This window comes from Ictidomys tridecemlineatus, unplaced genomic scaffold, assembly GCF_052094955.1.
Source record: "Ictidomys tridecemlineatus isolate mIctTri1 unplaced genomic scaffold, mIctTri1.hap1 Scaffold_50, whole genome shotgun sequence".
In the NCBI taxonomy this organism is placed as follows: domain Eukaryota; kingdom Metazoa; phylum Chordata; class Mammalia; order Rodentia; family Sciuridae; genus Ictidomys; species Ictidomys tridecemlineatus.
In genome coordinates this window covers 1-22,842 of record NW_027523264.1, presented here as the reverse complement: position 1 = coordinate 22,842, position 22,842 = coordinate 1, and the positions used below count along the sequence as shown (strand labels likewise).

The following is a 22,842-nucleotide window of genomic DNA, read 5'->3' as shown; positions in this document are numbered from 1 at the left end:
ATGACACTTAGACAAACAAAATTATAAGGACAGGTCAGAGGTTACAAAGGTTGACATGAGGGCAGGGTTCTACAAAAGAGAAGCAAATGGGAATGTGGGGGTGACAGCTGCTGTGTATCATCACTGGGGAGGATTCAGGACTGTGTATCTGTCAAACTTACAGAAGTGTATTCCACAGAGAGTCAATTTCACTGAATGCAAATAAAACTGATAAATTACTACTGTTAATCTGTCTCTGAAAAAACAAAACCTGCAGCTCACTGTGGAGCAGCAAGAAGTCAGCTGAGTCAGAATTCAGGGACTGACGCTATCCTTAATTTGTATACCACTGAGCAATTCATTTAGAAAAAAAACTTGTTAATGGGATGTCTTCTTTCCAGTTGGTACCTGGAGGTTCCAATGCTCTTAGACCAGCTCATTTCCACGGAAGGTGCCATCTGCTCCTAGTAACACACTGAGTCAAAACCCTGCGTCTCTGTCTTCTAGGACAGGACCAGCCATCAGCTCTTGGTGAGCGCACTCACCTCCTTGGAGAGCTCCTGGCTCTGGGCACAGAGCCCTTGACATGTAGAACCTGCCCAGCTGTCTGCTCCCTGCTACAGTGTTCACCCCTCTTCTCCACTCCCTGGAGCTCAACCCAGGTGTCACTTACCAGGCAGGTCTTTGCGACATACTTCTCTAAAGCTACCAGGAAAGGATGTCAACATCTGTACTGCTAGAACAGCCATCAAGGTCCATCACAACTGTAATTAACTAAGGAACCAAGGAACTGGGGAAGGAGGAGCCACCTACATAACAATGACCATTAGATTTTTAGCAGTTAGCAAAGGACCCTGCAAAAAGTGAGGATCGATAAATACTTACTGACTGAATTAATGAACAAGTAGGTTTATTTTAGTGTTGATATCCAGAACAGTGTTCATTCGTTCCAGTGTCACATCTTTAAAAGTAAATTCAACAGTTCATTGCTGGCTCACACTCAGCTCCAAGGGAGCTGTTTTACTTAATTTCATGTGTTAATCTGGTTGGGCCAGGGGTGCTCAGGTACTGGTCAAACATTGCTCTGGGCATGTCAGTGAGGGTGGTTCTGAATCGGTGGACCAGTGAGCAGACTGCTCCCCTCCTGTGGGGTGAGTTGAAGGCCTGCCTAGAAGAGAGAGCTGATGTGGCCACCTGACGCCTGAGATGGGATACTAGCCTTTCCTGTCTTCAGACTCAAAAAACTCAGTCCTTCTTGGGTTTAGAAAATGCCGACTTTCAAACTAACACTTCAACTACCAGCTCTGTGGATTCTCAGGCCTCTGAATTTAGACTGGAAGTATCTGTTGGTTTTCCAGGTCTGTAGTCTGCTAATGACAGAAGCTGGAACTTCTAACCCTCCATAACTGTCAGCTAATTCCTTATAATAAATCTATATGTTAGTGGTTTCTCAGGAGAACTCTAATATAGGACCTCCTATAAAATTTTTCCCTTACATTGGTTACTTTCTTAAATTCCTGACATACTTGGACTTTTTTAGGCACACTCTATATCTTGTACCCACAACCCTTCCTACCATCTGCTGCCCCCACTTCACTGTGTCCAAGGACTGAATATGGCCCACTGTGTGACTTTTTGGTTTGAGTTCTAGGAAGAAACAAACTAAACTACTCTCCAGGGACCTGCTAAACCTACACAAAAAAAAAACAAAACAAAAAATGTGTCATCATTAGGAAAAGGGTACTTTTCAAATATGGCAAAACCTAGTGTGGTCACTTCAGAGGAATAGTGGAGACTCAATATTTTCTTTAGACTTCAGAGGTGCTCTAAAGAAACAATCCTGTACCAACCTGGTATTCCAATTCCGCAAGGGTCACACAGTTCCTTAGCTGTCATGCTCCTGGTGAGTACGTCAGTGTGTCACCATAAAAATCTCAAAGGAAAAGCTCCCTCCACACACCACCTCGCTGTCACTGGCTCTGGCGCACTGTAATGTTGAGGGAAGTGCACCTTCTGAGAAAAGTCTGTTTTTTTAATATTCATAATAGTTCTATTTCATGCCAGCAAGAGCATTTCCCCAAACCATGTATTTCCAACTAAAAAGTTAAAAATAATAGATATTGATAACTAAAACTTGAACAAAATGTGGCTCAGTACAGCCCTGGCCTACCATGTGAAGCCCTGGGTTTGTCCCCTAACAACACAAAGTAAATGATTTAAAAATTCCAAAAAAGTTGGACAATACAAAAAAAATTAAAAATATTTGCAGCTATTTGAAATAAATAGCATTACTTCTTTAAACACTTGTTCAATTGAAAGTTTACTCCAACTAACCGCCATAGGTTTCCAACACTTCCCCAATCCTCGAATGCTGTTAGGTCCACTATTTTTGTTCAAATAATAGGACCAGAGAACTCTTTCAACCGGAGGCAAAGTTATATTTCATTAAATTCATTGATCTTTGAGAGCGTGAAAGGAAAAATAAATAAGGATAGAAAGAATTCACTGAAGATCACACACCCTTAGCAAATGTGTGTCTCCAGCATGTTTTCTGAGATAAACTCTTCAATCATGTTTGTTTTTAAATAGCACCAACATGCACTGACTCAACAAAAGGCATCTCTTTGTTATGGACTTGGGAGAACGCGGTATAGGAATGTGAGGAGGAGCAACCAGACAGGACTCAGACAGGAGGATAAGCCAGATGGAAAGGAAAAGATAAAGGTTCTGGGACTCACACTCTGAACAGGAAGCAACTCTCCCACTGCACTGCACTTGGGACTCAGAACTCCTCAAGTCTCCTGCACACACACACATGCACTGTGATTTCCAGTGATTCTAAAAGTGAGAAGAATACTTCAATCTTTAACTCCCTGAATGCTAAAATTCCAGTTATTTCCCTGGCCTATGAGCAAAGCAATATTGATGCAATAGTCATGGAATGTTACTGAAACACAGTTTTTAGGAGCGATTTCTCATTCTGCTCTAAATATACAAAGATTTGGATTTGTCATGCAATTGTTTAACCCTTCCTAAGTCTCCTAAATAGTGCAGTAAGAAGGAAAAATAGTTTTTATCTGAAAAACTGTGAGCATCTGGTGAAATAAAATGGGGGAAGAAGAGAAAATTTTGAATACAATAATAGCAAACCAAAATTACTGATCTACTTGAAAGCAGTGTATTATTTCAAGATGACCTACTTCCAAAAGTGGATAAAGAACCAAAATTCTCAAGTAATAAACATAGGAAATCATATGTGAACCCTGAAAAGTATGTCTAAGGAGTGATATAACTGGCAGCTGTTTTTAATCAGTGTCTTTCTCCTTGGATGTGATGGTTACAGAGATGTAAGCTATTTGTCTCATAAATCAAATATATTTGGTGTATATGCTAATCCATTTTCTCCTTCAAACACACCTAAAACTTGAACATAAACAACCATCTAGCTATGGTCCAAATGCCTGCATTCCTCCCAAGATTCCCAGATTTAATCCTAGCCTCCAACGTGTCAGGGGTGGCCTCTAGGCAGTGAGTGCATAGAGGGGCAGAGCCCTCAGGAATGGGATATTAGTGCCCTTGTAAAGGAGATCTCAGAAGCTGGCTCATCCTTTTGCTACCTTGCGAGGACAGAGCAAGAAGGTGTCAGCAATGATCTTCTGTGATTTATCAGAATGTGCCTTCAATACACAAAGACTGCTGTTGCAGGTTTCATCTTGTTGCTGCATTCAGTAAAACAAGGAAAGTCAAGGGCCTTTTGCAGGGTGAAGCACAGTAGGCCCCAACACCAACCTCCCCTGTAGCAACTGGCAACTGAGAGAGAAAAATGAAAACTGTATTTTTACCAACACGAGGGGATTGCTAAAGCAAGAAAATGAGATGAACTGGAACTCCAGAGCAGGAGCTCTTTCAAAGTGAGGAACAAAGTGACTGCTGGTTTCTTCTCAGGGGTCATTTGTTGATTTGGGCACACGTGCTAATTCTACAGGTGCAGACTAAGAATTGTGACTGGGCTGCCTTAAGGGACTCTACCAAGGGAGCAAAGCCAGCACGGTTTGTAGGAGTCAGTGTGTCCCTTTTAAGGAGCAGAGTGCATGTGTGATGGGTCCTGAAAACAAGGTTCATTTTCCCTAAGGGACTTTGCTAAACTGTGGGCTGTGCTTAGAAGCCTGAGAGACCAGGCCAGGTGTGTCTAAAGCCACCTTGAGGGCTCCTCTGGAGGCATGTGAGAGAAGAATTCTGCTAAGCCAGAATGCTTGCTTTAAACACAAAACTCCAGGATGTGTAAGGAATCAAGGCCAAAAGCACCACACATTAACATCTCCCAGGGAAGTGAATTAGCAAGCCCTCAGAGCTGAGCAGAGCTGACCAGCCCAACTATGCCAAGCACAGACAGGAAGCAGAGGCCTTCCCAAGGTCAGCAAGGACCCCAGCCCAGCTTGCTGTCACCTGCACCAGTTCCTCACCAGCCTGGCCAAGCAGGGAGGGGGAAAACCTTCTCTGCCACGGTGATCATCTATCACCATCTGACATACAAATAAAATACTGTTAGATAGGAAAAGGCAAAGAATAAGAGATGAGTAATCTATAGAAAAAAAGATAATTAATATAGGCTGAAAAATTACCCAGAGTTTAAAATAACTGTGATTAAAATATTGGAGAAAACAGATATATATATATATATATATATATATATATATATATATATATATATATATATATATATATATATATATAAAAGGGTGAGAGATGGAGAATTCCAACAACAAATGGAAGCTACAAAAATCAGCAATGAAAATTCCATAACAGAACTAAAGAACATAATTATTAGACATTAGAGAGTCTAGATGCATTCACTACTATCCTGATTACAACACAGACAGAACAGAAATTCACAACACACAGAACCTGACAACAAAGCAAAAGCTGGTGGCCTAGTGGAAAAATGAAAATTCAATACACACTACTACAAGCCCATAAATGGACAGAAGTTCCAAGGGCAGTTGGAGGCATGACACAGAGTGGAAGATGAAAATGCACACCCCACGGCCCAGCAACCTGGCCCCCAGCAAGCAGGCTGCAGCACCTCTCTCTCCTTTACTCCTAGTACAGGTTCAAAAGGATGCTTGAGAATGTTTTCAGCAGCACAGCACTGCTTCATGAAGTTATACAGCTGCGCACATTTCCAAATGAGTCACAACAAGACAACAGAGAACTGAATATGTAATGGCTCACAGAATAGAATTCTGCCCATACACTAGTGAATGTGAATCATTAGCCCCATGTAACAGGACACACCTAAAGGGCAGTGTTACACAGAAGGTGCAGCAGAGTGACACCAGGGGTGCGGCACCATCCACACACAAGGGCAGTTTGCTAAGTGTAAGCTGGATAGGCCTGGGGGACCCTAGGCCTCAGATATTTCAAAAAAGTCACTCTCTCCCAAGGTCAAGGTAGGGTTTTCCAGAGGACATATGTAGAAGCAGAGCTGGAAATGCAGCTGTCCTTTAAGTCCAATATTTAAAACCATTTGCAAAGAATGAAAAAGCCACTTAAAAGTGCTGGTTTTGGGTTTTCATTCCCGCTTATTTCTTCATTGGATAATATAGGTATTCTTTCATCAAAATTTTATTTATGTTTGCATGTATAGTTTTATTATTCTCATTACATTAAAACATTATATAAAATTATCAATTTAAGTTTCAAATACAGCTAATGCTGATAGATATAACCTACATAAAAAACAGCTCTTTGGATCCTCAATAAATTTTGAGTTTAAAGGGTAACTAGAATGAAGGTGCTTCAAAAGCATGGCTACAGAACAAACCCTGACCAGCCGATCTGCACACCTCCTCTGTGCTCAAGCCACGTGGCTGAAGAACAGATTCACAGGATGCTCACCTAGGGCTGGCTGGATTTAGGAGGGACACACAGGGTTCCTAAAAGTGTAGATTGTTTTCTTTAAAACAAAATCAAATATAGATTTGAAGCAAATATGGAAAAAAGTGGGTGTGTATGTGTATTTGCTTTTCTACTTATTTCACTATATAACTGAAACACTTTCAGGTAGGGAATCTATCACTTGCCCCACAAATTCCTTTTATCCAACTGTATATTTCCTTTGGTGTCATTACTTTTCCCTGTGAATCCCACTAGGTCCACTGGGTGACGTCTATTTCTCTCAGCAACTTCACACACACACTGACTAAGAGTAGACCTAAAAAGATTTTCCCCTTTTTCCAAATGAATATGTATTTTTATTGATAATCTTTCAGAAATAGGAACCCCACAGATGAAATTATAGTTTTATGGACAGGTAAAAAGGTGACCTCAGAGATTCCATCACATGACATAATCTGATGCAATGTCCTTAAAAAAAGAGTCAATAAAAGGGAATGTCAACATCATTTGAAAAATAGAAATAAAATAATCAAAAGTACTGGTTTAAAACAGATCCTTTTCACCTATAACTATCTTTCATGTATATTTAAATTTCTGCACACATATACACACACACACACACACAAACACACAAGCACACACACACACACACAACCATGGATGAAAAAGGCTGACATGGTTAAAGCAATACAACTTACCAACTGACCAAAATGACAATGTTTTAAATTAAAATAAGTAGTTATCCATTAATGCAAGCAATAGTTACTGAGTCCCTAAGGCCTAAGAACACAGGAGAATAAAACAGGCATTCACTCTGTTCATTCCAACAGGCAGAAGAGAATGCACACAGAAATACTCCAGATCATGATAGATACTACAATTCAGAAAGAAGACAAAGTAGGGAGATGTGGTTTTGACTGGAGAGGGAGACTCCACAGAGCTCAGTGGAGAGGGAGAGGGCAGAGGCAGGCCTGAAGAGGGCACTCCAGCCATGACAGGCTGGCAGCCAGCCAGACCTCTCTTGGCTGGTCTCACCTCCTTCAGAAGGTAACAGGACCATGCGGGAGGAGCACAGAGCAGGAGCACAAGAGGGAGACAGCAAGCTGAAGGGCGGGCAGGGAGCCGACCAAGAGAAACTCGGGGGGTTCAGCAGGGCAGTAACATGATCTGAGGCTTGGACTGTCTGAAGACAGAGGGACCTAGCATCAGGAAGGCAGGAAGCCGATCAAGAGAAACTCGGGGGGTTCAGCAGGGCAGCAACATGATCTGAGGCTTGGACTGTCTGAAGACAGAGGGACCCAGCATCAGGAAGGCAGGCGAGGAGGCCACTACTGTGGTCCTTCTGGCAAGAAACAGTGGCCTAGGAGCAACCATGGAGGGCAGGCAGGAGGAGGAGGACAAAGGAGCCCTGGGCTCAGGAAAGGGCTGAGTACAGCTTAGCAATCAACAGCGATGCTCAGATTCTTAACAAAGAAATAATGACTTCCCCTTTGGAATATTATGTTCTCAGTCTGTGTTTTAGCTATTTTCTTACAAGGGTACAGCAAAATACCAAAACTCAAAATAACAATGATTTCTCCTTTGTTCTGTCTGTGTGTTTGATCTGCTCTATCCTGGACAAAAGGTGCAGACGGGTCTGTCCCTCCTCACCTCTGTCCTCACTCTGGACCATCTCCAATCCTGGGTAGATTCTTGTGCAAATGATGGTAGAAACACAGGAGGACAAATCCCACTTTAAGCCTCTGTTTGAGAGGTCATTTTTACTAATGTCCCACTGACCACAGTAAACCTCAGGGCTGAGCCAGAATCACATGGCAGGAGATACCCACTTCTCCATATGATGAAGACCATGGGTACTCAGAGGGACAAAGAACACAGGTAGTAACTCAGCCAACACAGGGTCAGTGTGGTCAAATCAAGACATGGTGCACTAGAAAGGCAATGACATTTAGGATCTTTATGAGATTAGGATAACAGGATAGAGAAATTGGTTTGAAATTTAAAAGAAAATGATGAAATCTGAAGACATCAATAAGATCAATAGAGACTAATGATCACAACCAACCAGAAATTTGTAAGAAAAGACAACAAGTATTCACTTATTTTAATTCATAAAATTAAGCAATTGTATTTCATAAAATTAAAAATAGCAAAATCACTCAACAAAGTAAGAGCTAAATAAACTTTTAAAAAGTTTCATAGTTTCACCAAGTATATAATACTCTTACTTAACATTAAGAAAAATAAGAATACGCTTACTTGTCCATATCGCTAAAAACAACTGTTTGCTATGCTTAGAAAATATTTCTTAAAAGAATGAATGTGCTACATATGCTCTGCTGAAGTCATAGAAACATGCTGTGCACCTGAGAGGAGGCAGAACTGAGTCATGAAGAGTTTTCAATGCTAAGCAGAGAACTCTGCATTGGTTATGCAGCTTACCACAGGCAAGAGGAAGGACCTGAAGAAGGCACTGGGCAACTGTGCACAAAGGAATCCAACAGACCGACCAGGAACAGGTGAATACAAATTCTAAATTAGTAAAGAAATTCAAGAACTAATCCAAGAAACAGGTGAAATATCTTAGACAGGAGTAATATAATAGGAGAGAGTCAAAAAAATGCTAGAATCCAGCCTAGGGCAGTGCTTCTCAATCTCAAGGACACTAGGGTGCAGTTACAAGGCAGATTCTGCATTAGGAACCAGAGATTCTGACTTTTCATCAACCTGCAAGGTGAGGCCAGCACTGCTATCTTCATGTCACTTGTGAGTAGAAAGGACACAGAGAATGGAGCCATTATGGAGAACTTCCTATGCATCAGCTTTCCCAGCACTCCAGACACTGCAGGAGCATCTCATCACATGCTCTCCCACCATGCCATGGCCTCCTTCATGGTGCACACCAAATATAACTTGTGTGTCCAGTTTTGATGTTCTGTTCAGTGTACCTCCTCCCACTTAACTCGGTGCCTTACTTGGCGCACCACTTCAGCCCTGATGCTTAACTTAGCATGCATCTGGCACATGGCCTGCACCGAGGATTTAAGAAATGAATAAACAGAAATACTGGAAAAGAAGCAGGTCTGAACACTCCAGGGTTAAAAAGGGCAGGTGCGTGCAGAGAGATGCTACTGAGAACAGATAGAGGCTCTGGAAGCAGATCTGTTTGCTGTATTAATGTGGACATTGGAGCCATGAAAGAAAATAATGTAGTGGAAACACAAAGAAAGAACATCAAATGAACCTCTCAGGGGTACTCTTGAGAGAACCTAGCGGAGGTGACAGCAAGTAATACAGTCAGCAGGAGGTTTTCAAAGAAAGAACACTCAAATAATGAAAAAAAAATGTTTTAAAACACAGCCTCTGGGCCAAGGCAGATGGAGCACTGAGCACAGCCACAGGCTAAGCCTCCAGCTGGAAATGGGAGATTCTATGAGGTTCACGAGAAGCAGGAGACAGGGAGGAAGGGAGAAGACAGCACTCTCTGTTCACACCCAAGCCTACCTGCTGCCCATCTGAAGGAAGAAGCAGCCTGGTGTGTTTGAAAATGCCTCCAAGAGCCAGGCTGTCATACAGAAATAAATGAAATGGTCTCTTATAAAGCAGGGACGGGGCTTGGCTCAGATCAGAGCATGCAGCACATGCCCCCTCCCCCATACAAACAGCAGCTGACCCACTTCAGGGGAGTAAGAATCCAATACTGTTAAAATGGACATTTTTATTTTTTGTCTCAGGAACACACAAAAATCGGAATATGTGTGTGAAACTTCCTGAATTGGGCAGAGAATATATTGAATTTGTAGTGTACCACTGTATTCTCTCTGGCCTATACAAACAAGCAAAAACACGACTTATCCAAAGTGAATAAAAGTACAAGACTGCAGAGGAGAACGGAGAGTTTGGCTGGCTTTGAGCAGACCAACATGCAAAAAGGGCTGATGTGTTGAGCCACCAAAGCACAGGTGGCCGAGGCCCAGGACAACAGGCACAGCAAGTGGCCCAGAGCACACAACAAAGCAGGAGGCCTTCTCTGTGAGGCCCAGCAACCCACCCAGCATGGAGAGAAAGGGTGGAGGAGGGGTGGGAGGCTTGAGATGAATGGAAGTCCACGCTGAAGTCCACCCGACACAGCTCCAAGTCCAAAGCAAGAGGGCCACCATGGAAAATGGCCTCAGACTGAAAAAACTGTTTCTGAAAATACACTGATTTGTTTATTTTAAATTTGGACAGTCCCAATACTTTTCAGTGATCTTTTCATCTGACAATATTTGAGCATGGACAGCGATGGCTATCTGAAATGGTACCAGGTGTACAAGACGGATTACGGAAGGAGAATATTCTGGGGAGAAAACACTCCACAAGTGAGGGCAAGAAGGCAGCAGCCCGCCTGCTCTGAGCCCCTTTGTTGACTGTGCCCAAAACTCCAGAAGCCAGTTGAGACAGGAGACAGCTATCTGGCCACTTAAAACTATATTCATGCTCAACAGCAGACAGCAGGTTAATAAATTAATCACCATACCAGCCTAGTCTGCAGTTAAAACTGACCTAAATCATCAACTACTTCTGTTTTCTCTTATGAAGAGTTTGGGCATTCTTTCAGCTAGGCTGCGACAGTCTAGATGGGCAGCAGCATTTTATGCTGCTCTCCCTCAGAGGACCCCTGGGCATTATGGTATGTAAAGTGCCACCCAAAGCATGAGGGTCCATATAAAAAATTCATCAGAAATGATGTCATAAAGAAGCATATGCCTAACAGAAGTGGTACGAGATACAACATATGCCTAACAGAAGGGGTACGAGGACAACTCAAGGTAGAAGTCGAGAGAGAGAAAAGGGAAGAACCATCAATGCTACAGAAACAGATAAAAAACTGGGAAAGAACAGTCCATCATTGAGGGACTCTTATTTGACACAGCAACAAGTGTCAGGGTGGTCTCCCAGTTCGCCATCTTGTCCTACCAAGCCACGCTGCCTTCCACCATGGACTTGAGTTTCCTGCTGAACTCTCAAAACCTATACAACTGATCTTAAATTGTCATCACAGTTTCATTCTGTCTATGCTTCATATGGGGTGCCCTGAAGACACTCTTTCTTCCTACTCCACAGGGCAACACAGGAAGCCATGCCACACACAGAAGACTCACTCCTGGTCCTGCAGATGTTGGCCTGAAATGAACACAGGCTCTAACATGACCACGGTGAGGGTCAGGAGTTCCAGCTCTGTGCCAGACACCTCCCACAAAGACCCCAGAGTTCAAGGCCCGAGAGTAGGTTCACCTGGAGCTCCAACCAGACCCAGCCCAGGCACCCTCCAGCCCCTCCCCAGGTCTGGATACTAGAAGGTGTCTTGCAGTCCCAGGTTACCAAGGGAGCTCCACTCTAAGCCAACTCTAGACAAGGGCCGTGCAACAAGACACATAAGGCCCTAACAGAAGCAGAAGGGGCAGGAATGGAAGAAGCCAGTCCAAGAACGTGATTATTTCAACTTAGTTCCACTAACAACAGAACTGGAAAAATCATCAAACTCCAAAATTAGTTAAAAATACAACGAAAAAGCAACAACAGAAATTAATGTGTCTTATTTACCTCAGCTATTCTTGCTCTACAGAAATAAGAATTCAAGCTCCATGAAGGTAGGACTCTGCCTACTCTGCTCACTGCTGGATCTCCCTAAATCAACCTAACACAGCTCATCTGATTTAGTAATAGATACTTTTTTAGCTATTTACTTTTTCTTCAGTTTTTCTTTCTATTTTTCCCTATATTTTACTCTTGATACTAGGTGAAACACATAATATTGTATGAAATTTTTTATGAACTGTTCTTAAAAACACACAGCATTTGCTCTCAATATTTGCGGTTAAGAATTAATGATATAGTACATAGGTAGCTCTGTATTTCATGTTGAAGGATGACCACTCCAAGTACTAGTTCTTGCCAGTTTTTGGCATCTGGGCAATTGCGAGGGAACTGGTTCAGATTATCTCTTATGTGGCAGACATGACAAACCACTGTTTACACCTTCTTAATCCAAAGCATTCATAAAGTGCATTTTTCAAGACAGCAGATTCTTAATAAATGGGTTCCTGGGTCTTAAGATGTCCAGGTAATCCACAATTTCCATAAGTAACTAAAATGAAACAATCAAAAATATCTTAGTGCAAAATGCCATATATTAAAAGTTTATTTACAGTTTACCCATCAATCTCAAAAATCCATACATCTCATCTCTGACACTTTCAATAAGTTGGGACACTTACCCCTCAAAGATACTCATTCTATTTCCCTTTTGCATTATTTTCTTCTATGGTTGTAATTCCTAAACAGCCAGATTTTAATAATTTAATATCGATTTTTGAAATCTTTTCACCCTAGAAAGGGAGAGAAAGAGACCTGAAGCACTTGATGGAGTGACACCCTTCATTTTGGCCAGAAGGCTCTGAGGCCTTCTGGTGGAACAACCCCTCCAAGGAAGCGCTCTCAGCTCGCCATGCCTGGCAGTCAGGGGCTGTCGACTGGACTCGCCACACTTCTTTGTTGGTATTTTGCAAAATCTAGGAAAAGAACCCCAGGGTTGCGGCGGGATGGGAACTGGTTAACAGAAACGGGAAGGGGACAATCCCTTCCACTAATGATGAATCAAACACACTACAGCGTGACTCCTTCCCTGTGCCGCACCAAGGGCGACGCGCAGGACAGGGTCTGACGCCACCTCCCGCTCCACGCAGCGGCGAACTCCTCCAGAGCACGGGCGCGGGACAGCGGCGCCGGCGGGGCAGCCCGAGTCCAGCTCGGCCAGGAGACAAAAGGGTCCGGGTCCGGCGCCCGGGGCCACCGCGGCTGGCCACCTGGCAGAGACTGCGCCCCGCACCGCTGTCCCGCGGCCCCGCACGCCCGCCGCCGCCCGCCCCGTCCCTGGGGTGTGTCAGCGGGAGGGTGCGGGGTCCTCGGAGCCCCCGTGAGGGCCGGGGTCCAGCGCGGCGCCACCAACCCTCCTGGCCCGCGGTGCGGGGCGCCCCAGAGCTGAGGTGGCGCGGAGGGGAGGCGGGTCTCCGCCAGCCCCGCCACAGCCGCGTGCTGCCGACCAAGGGAGGGCCTCGCTCCCGCCGCCACCGACCCTGGGCACCGCAGCCCTGCCACCGTCGCCCCTCGGTACCTGAGGCCCCGCCGCCGCAGCCGCCGCCGCCGCCTCAGGCACTGGCTGCGCAAGAAGCCGCCTCAAGCAGCGCTCCCGGATCCGGCTGCAGCCGCCTCCTCTGCCGGCCTGGGGTGCGCTCCCAGCTGCAGATCCGCCTCTTGGCTCCCTGCGACGGCCAGCTCCGACTGCCCCAGCAGCCCCGGCCCTTCAGCTCCTCACCCCCACCTGCTAGCGGATGCCACCGCTGCCATCAGGGCAGTGACTGTCTAGGGCAGCTGGGACCCACAAGCTCCGCTGTGCCGCCAAATCTCCGCCCCTAGGCCCCGCCCCATCCTTTCTTCGCACGCCCAGGCCCCGCCCGCCCTCGAGGCCCAGCCTCCCAAGTCCCACCGGCCTCACCCGCCTGAGCAGGCCACGCCCCGGCGTCAGCCCTTCTTCACTCGTTGGCTAGCGCCCCGCTCCTGTGCCTTTTCCCTTCGCTCGCCGGGGCAGGTCCCCTTGAGCTGCGCGGGCCCCGCCCTTGAGCCCTTTCCCCGCTTCCCTGGGGGCCCATGCCCACCTCCCTCGGCCGCTAGCCTGCCTTTGTCCTGCAGGCCGCGTCCCTCCCTCGATGCGCGCCTCTGAGGCCACTGAGCTCGCAGCCCCGCGCTGGCCTGGTCGCCTTTCCGTCCAGGGATGCTTTCCTAGCCCAGAACTCCACGAGGAGGCAGAGGGGGGACGCTGCCGGCCGCGCTGGACGCTCTGCTGCAGCGCCATCCGCCACCTCGCTGCATGGAGGAGGCGCCAGCTGTTGGCTCGCCCTGCGCCCTCCAGAGGTCTAGATCTGCTGGGAAAATAGGTGTGTGTCAACCGACGGAGCGGGAAAAGCGGGAAATGTGGTGCATTTATTATTTTTAATAAATGGAGCAGTTTTAATCATGACTTAGTTTGCCATGCAACACTGATTGACTCCAGTTTCACAGTTGTCACTTTATATGTTTACTGAAAATTTTAAATGAGAAACATGCATATCACATTTCATTTCCATTAAGCCACTTGCTAGCGTGATAATTAAAATAGTTTCTACCTGACGGGGAAATTCGAGAAACTTGGTTTGGTGGGCCTTTCTAATAACTATCCCCCAGCATGGAATACAGTTTATTCTAACATCAGCTACATCTAAGCAGTTAATAGTTTTCAGCCCATCTAGAATTTTAATTTTTTACTTTAAATAAATTTTATTTCAGGGCTGGGATTGTGGCTGAGTGGTAGAGCACTCACCTCGCATGTGTAAAGCCCTGGGTTCAATCCTCAGCACCACATACAAATAAATAAATAAATAAAGGTATCCTGTCCATTTTCAGCTAAAAAAAATGTATATATCAAAAAGTAGGGACTGCGATTGTGGCTCAGCGGTAGAGTGCTGCCTAGCATGGGCGGTACCTGGGTTCCCTCGTCAGCATCACATAAAAATAAAGGCATTGTGTTGTGTCCACCTACACCTTAAAAGTAAATATTTTTTAAAAAAAGAATAAAAATAAATAAATAAAGTTTATTTCATTTTTTATTGCTGAAAAATTGAGGAAAGCAAATTTCCTCAATAGAAAAGCTTTAATAGTAAAAATTTTATATTACTTCTTTTTGTTAATTACCTGCATGCTATAAATAGCATGAGCAGAGTTCTTACTCCTGCTACTATTTACATTGTTTAATCAGTTTCTTAGCCATCATTTTCTCCAATAGTAAGTACTGGCATTTTCTGGAAAATGCCTTTTTTTTTCATACGGCTTTTCTTATTTTTCTTTATAAGATTTCCTGAAATTTATCTTCACAACTGTATAAATTTGAAGTTACTGACAACTTCAATTACTGCTTCTCTATAAAATCTTAAATCAAAAATTTTATCTGTTTGTAGGAAGGTATCTACTATGTTCAAAGCAAACTCTGCTTTATATATTCTCCATTCTGGATTCTTTATACTAAGAAGAACAAAATGTTCAGCTTAAATCTTTCCCTAGAAATTGTCTTTTTAAAACTTAGAGCTGTACATAAAAATATACAACATATATTTTTACAAGAGGAAGCTCAACATATATTTTAAATTTGTTTGCTTTGATGATCTTAAGCAAATTTGTAGAGTGCACAGATTGACATCTCAATTTTAGCACATTTGTATACAAAATATAGTTTGTTGTTGTTGTTGCGGTACTAGGGATGGAAGCTGTGTCCTCCTGTGTGTTAGCACTGATCCTACCACTAAGCCACATCCCCAGCCCCAAATATAGTTTTTTTCCAATTAGAAGCAGCAGTTCCATCAAAAGATTCTCCCCACAAGTTCAAGTATCCCAAAGCACAATTATACATTTCAAAATTAGGTTTTTTATAAAGTTTATGCTCTTTTCATAGAGTACATGGATTTTCTTTTTTTTGGCAGAGATAAATTTCAATTTATTTGTAAGCTCAGTTTTCAGTCATTATAAGACTTTAAAGCTGCTGAAGGTAAATAATCTCATTTTAGAGTGCCAATGATTTTGAATGAAATGCATGAAAATGTAGAGGTTTGTGTTAGTCCTGCAGTTTAACTAGTAGGTCCATAGGTTTACTCACAACAGAGTGCTTTCAGGAGCCTTCCCAGCAGGCTTTCCGACTGGGCCACAGTGTACAAAAGCATTTAGCATACTTGCTTCACGCTCCGCTCTAGGCAATACTATCTCTATTTCACATATTCCAGACAAACCTCATCAGATTTTCCACATGTACCAGTGGGTCTCAGAAGTAGCAGCCTGGTGGGGCTCATGTGTGTGGAGACTGGCAGCAGCAGTCCACAGCACGCTAGGCACTAGGCTGACACACAGAGTCCCAGCAGCATCAGTGGCCTCCCAAGTTCTCTGATTATGACCAGGCCCAGGACTGCTTGGAGGTGCAAATGTACCACCTCCCATATCAAGCCATATGTACTTACTTATTTTCAGATAGCACCCCCCACAGTATTCTAGTTACTTTGAATCTGGAAAGGTTCAGGAAAAAATTTCTCACTGGCCATCTTTCATATTTTCCCACAAATTTAAATTCTGTCCTCTCACACACTATTAAACATGGCAGACGCTGGAACTAAGACAAGGAAGGTCTATCAAACTCATCCCAAATGATTTTAATGCTAATATTAATAAGAGTCTTATCTACACAAACACATGCATTATGTTAGTTATGTTGATGGGTCTTGAGGGAGACCTAGACCATGCAAAAGATTTGATTGGCCTGATAAGTGTATTGATAGGGATAGCCAGCTGTGTTGCTCTCTTAAATACTCTTTTAAAAGAACCCTTCTTTAAATTTCACATTTTAAAAAAAATTAGGTGCCAGCTTTATTCAGTGCTGTTCTTGAAAGCATGTCTTAAAATAGTCTTTACTTATAAAATGTGAAAGACAAAAGCTTCTCCTTCAAGAAATTAAAAGAACCTACAAATATGATTCATTTTGCAGAATTACCAGCTAAGCAAGATGAAGACTTGCTAGCAATGATTATCAAGTAGCTGATTACAACGTTTTACCTGTGTTCCTTAGACCCCTAAGCTAGAGCAAAAACTCAGTCAAACCCCAAAATTACATCTATAGTACACATGATAACATGAATTCACATTTTTGTCCATTCCTTGTATACAGCAAGGAATTTTAAAAAGGAAAATAGAATCCTCTAATGTATGTCTATTCACTGGATTCTCAGAACTTATTTTCCCACCTCTTCTACTACAGGTTTCTGTGCAGCTTATTAATGCCAGCCGTCTCCCTCAGCCTGTCTTCAGGCGCCTCATACTGATAAATGTCACTCATGAGTATTCTCTGAACTATATTTGAAGTATCTGAGACTAGCAGAAGCGGACTTAGTAACAAGTTGATTTCCTGACTCCCATGTCATGTGGTCATACATAATAATAACAATAATTGCATATAATTATACTACTTTGAATCTAATGGTAAATGTCATTTGTTAAGGTGACATTTATAATTTATTATGTCCACTATGCATTCTCTGATGAGATTTCTGTGAATCAGATAAATTACTCACTTGTTGTGCATAATTTATTATTAACTTGACAAGTTCCCAAGAAAATAAAAAGGATTATTTTTTGTCCTCAGTCTCTGCTCTTCTAAAACCATACCTCCTTCTTTTCTTTTTCCAAGTCTCCATAACTTGCTCAACAGGCATGCCTTAGCACTGTTGACCTCAAGAAGGTTTATCAGATTCATTTGGAAATTATTAAAATGTTATGGAAAACGCAAAAATAATTTGGAAGCAGCGTCTGTGGGGTGAGACATTTTCCTAAGGTCACAGAGGCTCCTGGGAGACCATGTTTTCCATCCCACAAAGGTGGCAGGGTACTGTCACATTTCCCTGTGGTGATGGCTCAGATGGGGCCTAGGACCCAGCAGCACCAAGAGTCCCATGCAGGGTCCTCAGTTTCTCTGAATGTTTCCTTTCACCTTGTCTGAGTTAGGCTGGACGTTACTTGGCCCCCTGGTGTAACGTGTCCATTTTTTACTGGTCAGTTTCTTCTAGGTTCCCATATTTCTTAGCACTGTCAGTTGCCTAATTCATAATCTTTCCTTTGGGGAGTTAAAATTTCTCTTTTTTTAAATTTAATTTTGATTAAGCCTTTCTGAAAAGAAAAAAGAAAGGAAGAAAAAAGAAAGAAAGAAAGGAAGGAAGGAAGGAAGGAAGGAAGGAAGGTAGGTCATTCTGACAGAAGGGTGTAAGCAAAATCACAAGTCTGGACAAAGTTGGTTGAAGAGCTCACTGTACTCTCCACCCGGTGACTTAACTGAACAGCACAGTGCCTTGGCAGAATTGATTGCTGTGCCAGGAACACTGGAAATGCCACCCTGCAATTATTCTCTGAGAAGCACATGTGTAGATTCCTACACTCAACTCAGGCTTCCATGAGAGGAGGACAGCAGCTTCAGGCCTTGCCTTGAGCTGCTCCCTCTTAAACCAAAGGTCTGCCCCGCCCCCTTCAGAAGCAGTGCAGAGTGGCCCCAAAAGGCCATCACAAGGACAGGGAGAGGCCCAGCCAGCCCACATCCCAGTGGGTCTTGGGATGATTCCAGCCTCCACCACCATGAGCAGTAACTTTATGAAGAACCCCAAGAGAGACCAGGGAAAAAATTGTCCAGCTGAGCCCCCAGGAACCCCAGAAATATAGGGGCTGACAAGGCCAGTGATGTTTTGAGGCTCTGGGTGTGGGGTTGTGAAATAGTAGTAAGTAAGTTAAACACTGTCAAATGGAAACAATAAACAACTTCACGGTCCACACATAGGCTGAGCACCCTGAATCCAGAAATCTGAAGTCCAAAATGTTCCACATCTGAAATTTTTTACTGTTCCCATGACACTACAACTGTAAACTTCCATGCTTCATGGTTTAAGGACATTGTAGGGTCACCACAGATAACTGCACAGGCTGGGTACTGCACAACTTCAGGTGACATTATTCAAATGACTGTGATGCACTTCTCAGGGACTATAGGGCATCAGATTGGGAACATAGTTAGAGGTTATGTTGAGTATGGGTAACAAAGCCCCCAAACAATGGTTTGATCATGAGGGGGTGTTTCTTTTGGGCATCAAAAAGTTAGGGAGGCCTAGTTTATATAGTGTACAAAGCCATCAGAAATCACCCTGATGTCTTTCTTCTGCCATTCTATGTAGCTCAGCATGGTGGAGCAGAAATAGGGAAGTGGAGAGCCAGAGGAAGCCAGGCTTGGGACTGCCCAGGGAAGGACAGTGGGAGGCCGAGGAACTGGATTGTGGTGCATGCATATGATTCCCCAAATTGTCCATCCTGAAGTGCATCCTGGGAAAGGAGTGCCAGACAGCCAGGCCAGGTGGGGCTCTGCTAGTGAGACAGGCAGTAGGACAGGTAGCAAGGTTCCTTTCGGACTTTCAGATACTGGGGGAAAATTCTACCTGAGAAAATCAATGATCTCAAAGAGGTAAATGAATATTACTTATTTTTAGCCTATGGCAAGCATGTTTGTCTTTAATTGAGATTCACCAAGTAATTCTGCTTTGCTCATTGAAAAATTCTAAACTTTAGAGGTTGGAGTTGCAGCTCAGTGGTAAAGCATTTGCCTAGCACATGTGAAGCACTGGGTTTGATCCTCTGCACCTCATAAAAATAAATATATGTGTATGCATGTGTGTGTGTGTGTGTGTGTGATAAAAATAAAGTGAAAAAAAATCTAAACTTTAAGGATGAAATTTTTGTGCTAAAATGAAACTATCTGTCACAATGATTTTGTTTCTCAATCTAGAGCCTAGATTTCCACATGCGGGCTTCATTTCTCACATTAGTCTAGGTGAATTTTACCTCACTCCTCTAAGCCAAGGAGAAAAAAATTCTCAAGAAAAAGAAGAAATCAGATAACAATACAATGGAGGAAATATCACCTGCAGAATTGGCTGCCTGTCCCTGAGAAATTGAAGATAGGTTGAAGCCTTCGAGCTCTTACACTGATAAAACGTACTGTAAATTTTAATTTATTTAAAAATAAAAATACAATAAGTATAATTTTTGAATAGGAGAAATTAATTACAAATTTTCAAAGTATAAAAATAATCTTTTCTATTAATATTATTCTCTAATGCATTTTTCTGAAAATGATGAATGTGATATTACCTCCTTTTGACACATTGAATAGAAAAAGATCATTAAAATGTTGGTACAGAATCTCTTTGTATATAGCAGTTTGTAAAGAAGGCTGTGCTTAAGTGGAGTTTTTGAAAGAGGACTCATTTTTTTTTGTACCATATTTTGGTGGAGGATTAGATTTTTGGACTCTGTGGCTGCACTGAATCCCTTAACCTGAAGCTTAGTGGCTGAAAACAACCCTTACCTATATTTCTCACAATGCTGTGTCCAACTGGTTGCTCTGATGCCTATTGGGCTTCCTCATGCAGCTTCCCTGGGGTGGGGGGAGGTCACTGCATGTGTAGTTTAGGAGCTGAGAGACCCTAAAATCCGGTACTGGGACTTCTTCTCTTCCTGGGGGTCCAGAATTCCTCAAGGGCAGTGGGGAAGGAGGTTGTGAAAAGCTCTGAAAGCTGGTGAGGTCTAGATTCTTAAACTGCCCCACATAGCTCCTGTCACATCTTATAAAAGTCAAGGCAGTTGACCAGGACAGCTCCGCATCAGAGTTGGGGGCAAATCCCACTGCTATTGGCATGAGGTTCACAAAATTACAGCTATGTTTTTTTAAAGAACACAAATGGAAACCTTTGAAAACTTGATATTTCATATTAATTTCCCACCAGAGAAAAACAAAAAGCACACATATACCAGTTCTCTGTCTATTTTAAAGAAAGCTGATCTTCTGTGTTACCTTAGAATCAGGATGGTCTGATTCAAACAGCTTCCATTTTTATGGAATTAATTCTACATACTGTTTAACATGAATAAACAGGAAAACCACAAGATAAAAACGTTTGTCCATCTGTACCTTTTTCAGTGTGAGATACTGTATTTATTAAAAATTGCCTTTTTATTCAATATAACATGATTTTTACAGAAGTTAAGGCTGAGAAACTTGAAATATAGTAGTTCAAAAGAAACTTATAACTTTTGGAATATATTTTGTTTCACCTCAAATTGAACATTACCCATAGGAATAAATACATAACAAGATGATAGTACTTTTCAAGTTTTATAAAAAGCTTTTTATTTTAATCAATTTGTCATTCTGTCTCTGATTACAATCTTTTAATCTGAGGAGGTAAAAAGCAAATAGTTTTTTATCTTCTGCAATCATGGGTAGAAGGAGCTTCCCTCAATGAAGAAAGCAGATATTATTTTTGCTTAATTAATGTGCTTTAAAAACATGTTGATGCATATGAGCATTTTGAAAAAATAATTTAATAATTACTGTAACTTAATAATTGGCATCAGTTAAATCTACTCAAGATACATTTCTTATTTGATAGAATTTTTGTAGTGAACTGATTTTATAATCCCTGTTAGTTTAATTGGGCTAACTTTAAAGTGAAATTAATGAAGAATATTTTATTACTTTTTTTTATGTGCATTCATTATTTGCTTCCGGAAGAATTTAGAAATGCCAATTACATAAGTGTCTAGCACTTCAGTCTGTAATTTGTGATGGATAAGAAAAAAGCAGGACTTTCCGATATGTACACAAGTTACATAAAAGAAACCCTGGCACAGTTCCTGAACTTCAGGAAAACCAAGGTGCTGCCATTGGATGCCACACGGCAACCTGTAGAGAAATACATAATCAAAATATGCTCAGATGGGAGCAGGGACAGTCATGGTAAGGTTTATTGTAGGGAGTGATATCAGGAGCTCACTTATCACAAACTAAACTAAATGAAGAAAAGTCCCAGTTCAAGCAAGATTATAGAACTAAGCCCCACCTTGGGGGTGACTGTCCGGGAGAATCTTTGTTCAACTGTATTTTGCCCCACTGTTGCTGGCCTTTGAAGATGGAGAGGACCATAAATAGGGATTGGAGAATGGCTGCAAGGAGCCAAGAATGACCGCTGCCCAAATACCCAGGAGGACATGGGAACTTTCCTCTGCAACTGCAAGGAACTGTATTCCGCCAGTCCCAAAAATGGTGCTGGAAGAGGACCTGATATTCCTGAAGGAAACAGACCAGCAGGACCTCAGTTGTTCCTGCTGTAACTCCTTGAGCTGGAAACCCAGTAGAGTCCTGCTAGATGTCTGGTGCACAGAAACTGGGAGGTAAGGAGTGGGTCCTTTTTTAGTTTCTAAGTTTGTGATCATAGGTATGGAAGCAACAGAACACTGATATAAACTCTGATACCAGCCATGCTACCATAACAAAACCTAAAATATGTGCAAAGTGTTTTAGAATCTGCTGGTAAACTAAAGCTGCTGGAATTTTGAGGAGATTAATAATAATTTTAAAAGCCTAGATTGCTTTGAAAGACTGCTATAAATATGGAACCTAAAAGGACAGACAGCCACCAGGGAGCTTCTTGGAATTATCCTTCAGACACCCCAGAAGAAGCTGAAAATGGAAAAGGAATTACCTCAGCAAGATGTGAACACATGTTTTGTCTCATAAGGCATCCAAGGGGCCCACTAGGACGTGGGCTGTCTCATCAGGAGGAGAGCTGCCTGTGGGAACTGACAGGGACAAACCTCAAGACAGGGGAAGATGCTCAGAACTATCCAGATCTCTGGCAGGTGGGGGCTGGACAAGCTATGCGGTTACTAACACAAGCTCCCTTCCATGCAGAAGCAAGAAGACACAGTGAAGCTCCCAGAGGGCAGAGATAATCCAGGTGGGATCTTCCTGGCCTGGGGACCTAACTTAGAGGAATTCCCCCCATTGGATTCAATTTTCCCCGTGTTTAAAGAAGAATGCCAGTAACTGTCAGTTTTCAACCCCCATGTAACAAATTAGCACAAAGGTAGTGACTTAAAACAGCACAAATTTTTTGGAACCTGTTGAGAGCCACAGCCGAGTCAGAATGATGCCTGGCATATTGCCAGAGGGAATGGTTGAAAGGTGAGGCCAGCGAACCATTGAGATGATGATTTGAGTTAAGCTGTATATAATTGCTGTGATGCTGGATTGATTGAGTTGTATATGGACTCTGTTGTGGGGCGGGGAATAGGGTGGCTCTGGGAATCTGCCTCGGGTGAACCATACTTTGTTGTCATGTTGCAAGGCCCTTCTTTTGGAATTGCTTTCAGAGTTTATTGGAAATTTTTGAATGGTGACAAGTGTTGCTCTATAAAGATTAATTAATTTTCAGCAGTAACTAAATTTCCAAAAACCAAAGTATGCTATATAAATTTGGG

At 42.8% G+C, this 22,842-nt stretch overlaps 1 pseudogene; it reads right to left on the bottom strand.

The window, feature by feature from the left end:
• Positions 1 to 12,251, bottom strand: part of LOC144373809 (secernin-1-like) — a 53,557-nt pseudogene extending 41,306 nt beyond the window's left edge.
• Between the last annotated feature and the right edge of the window lie 10,591 nt (positions 12,252 to 22,842).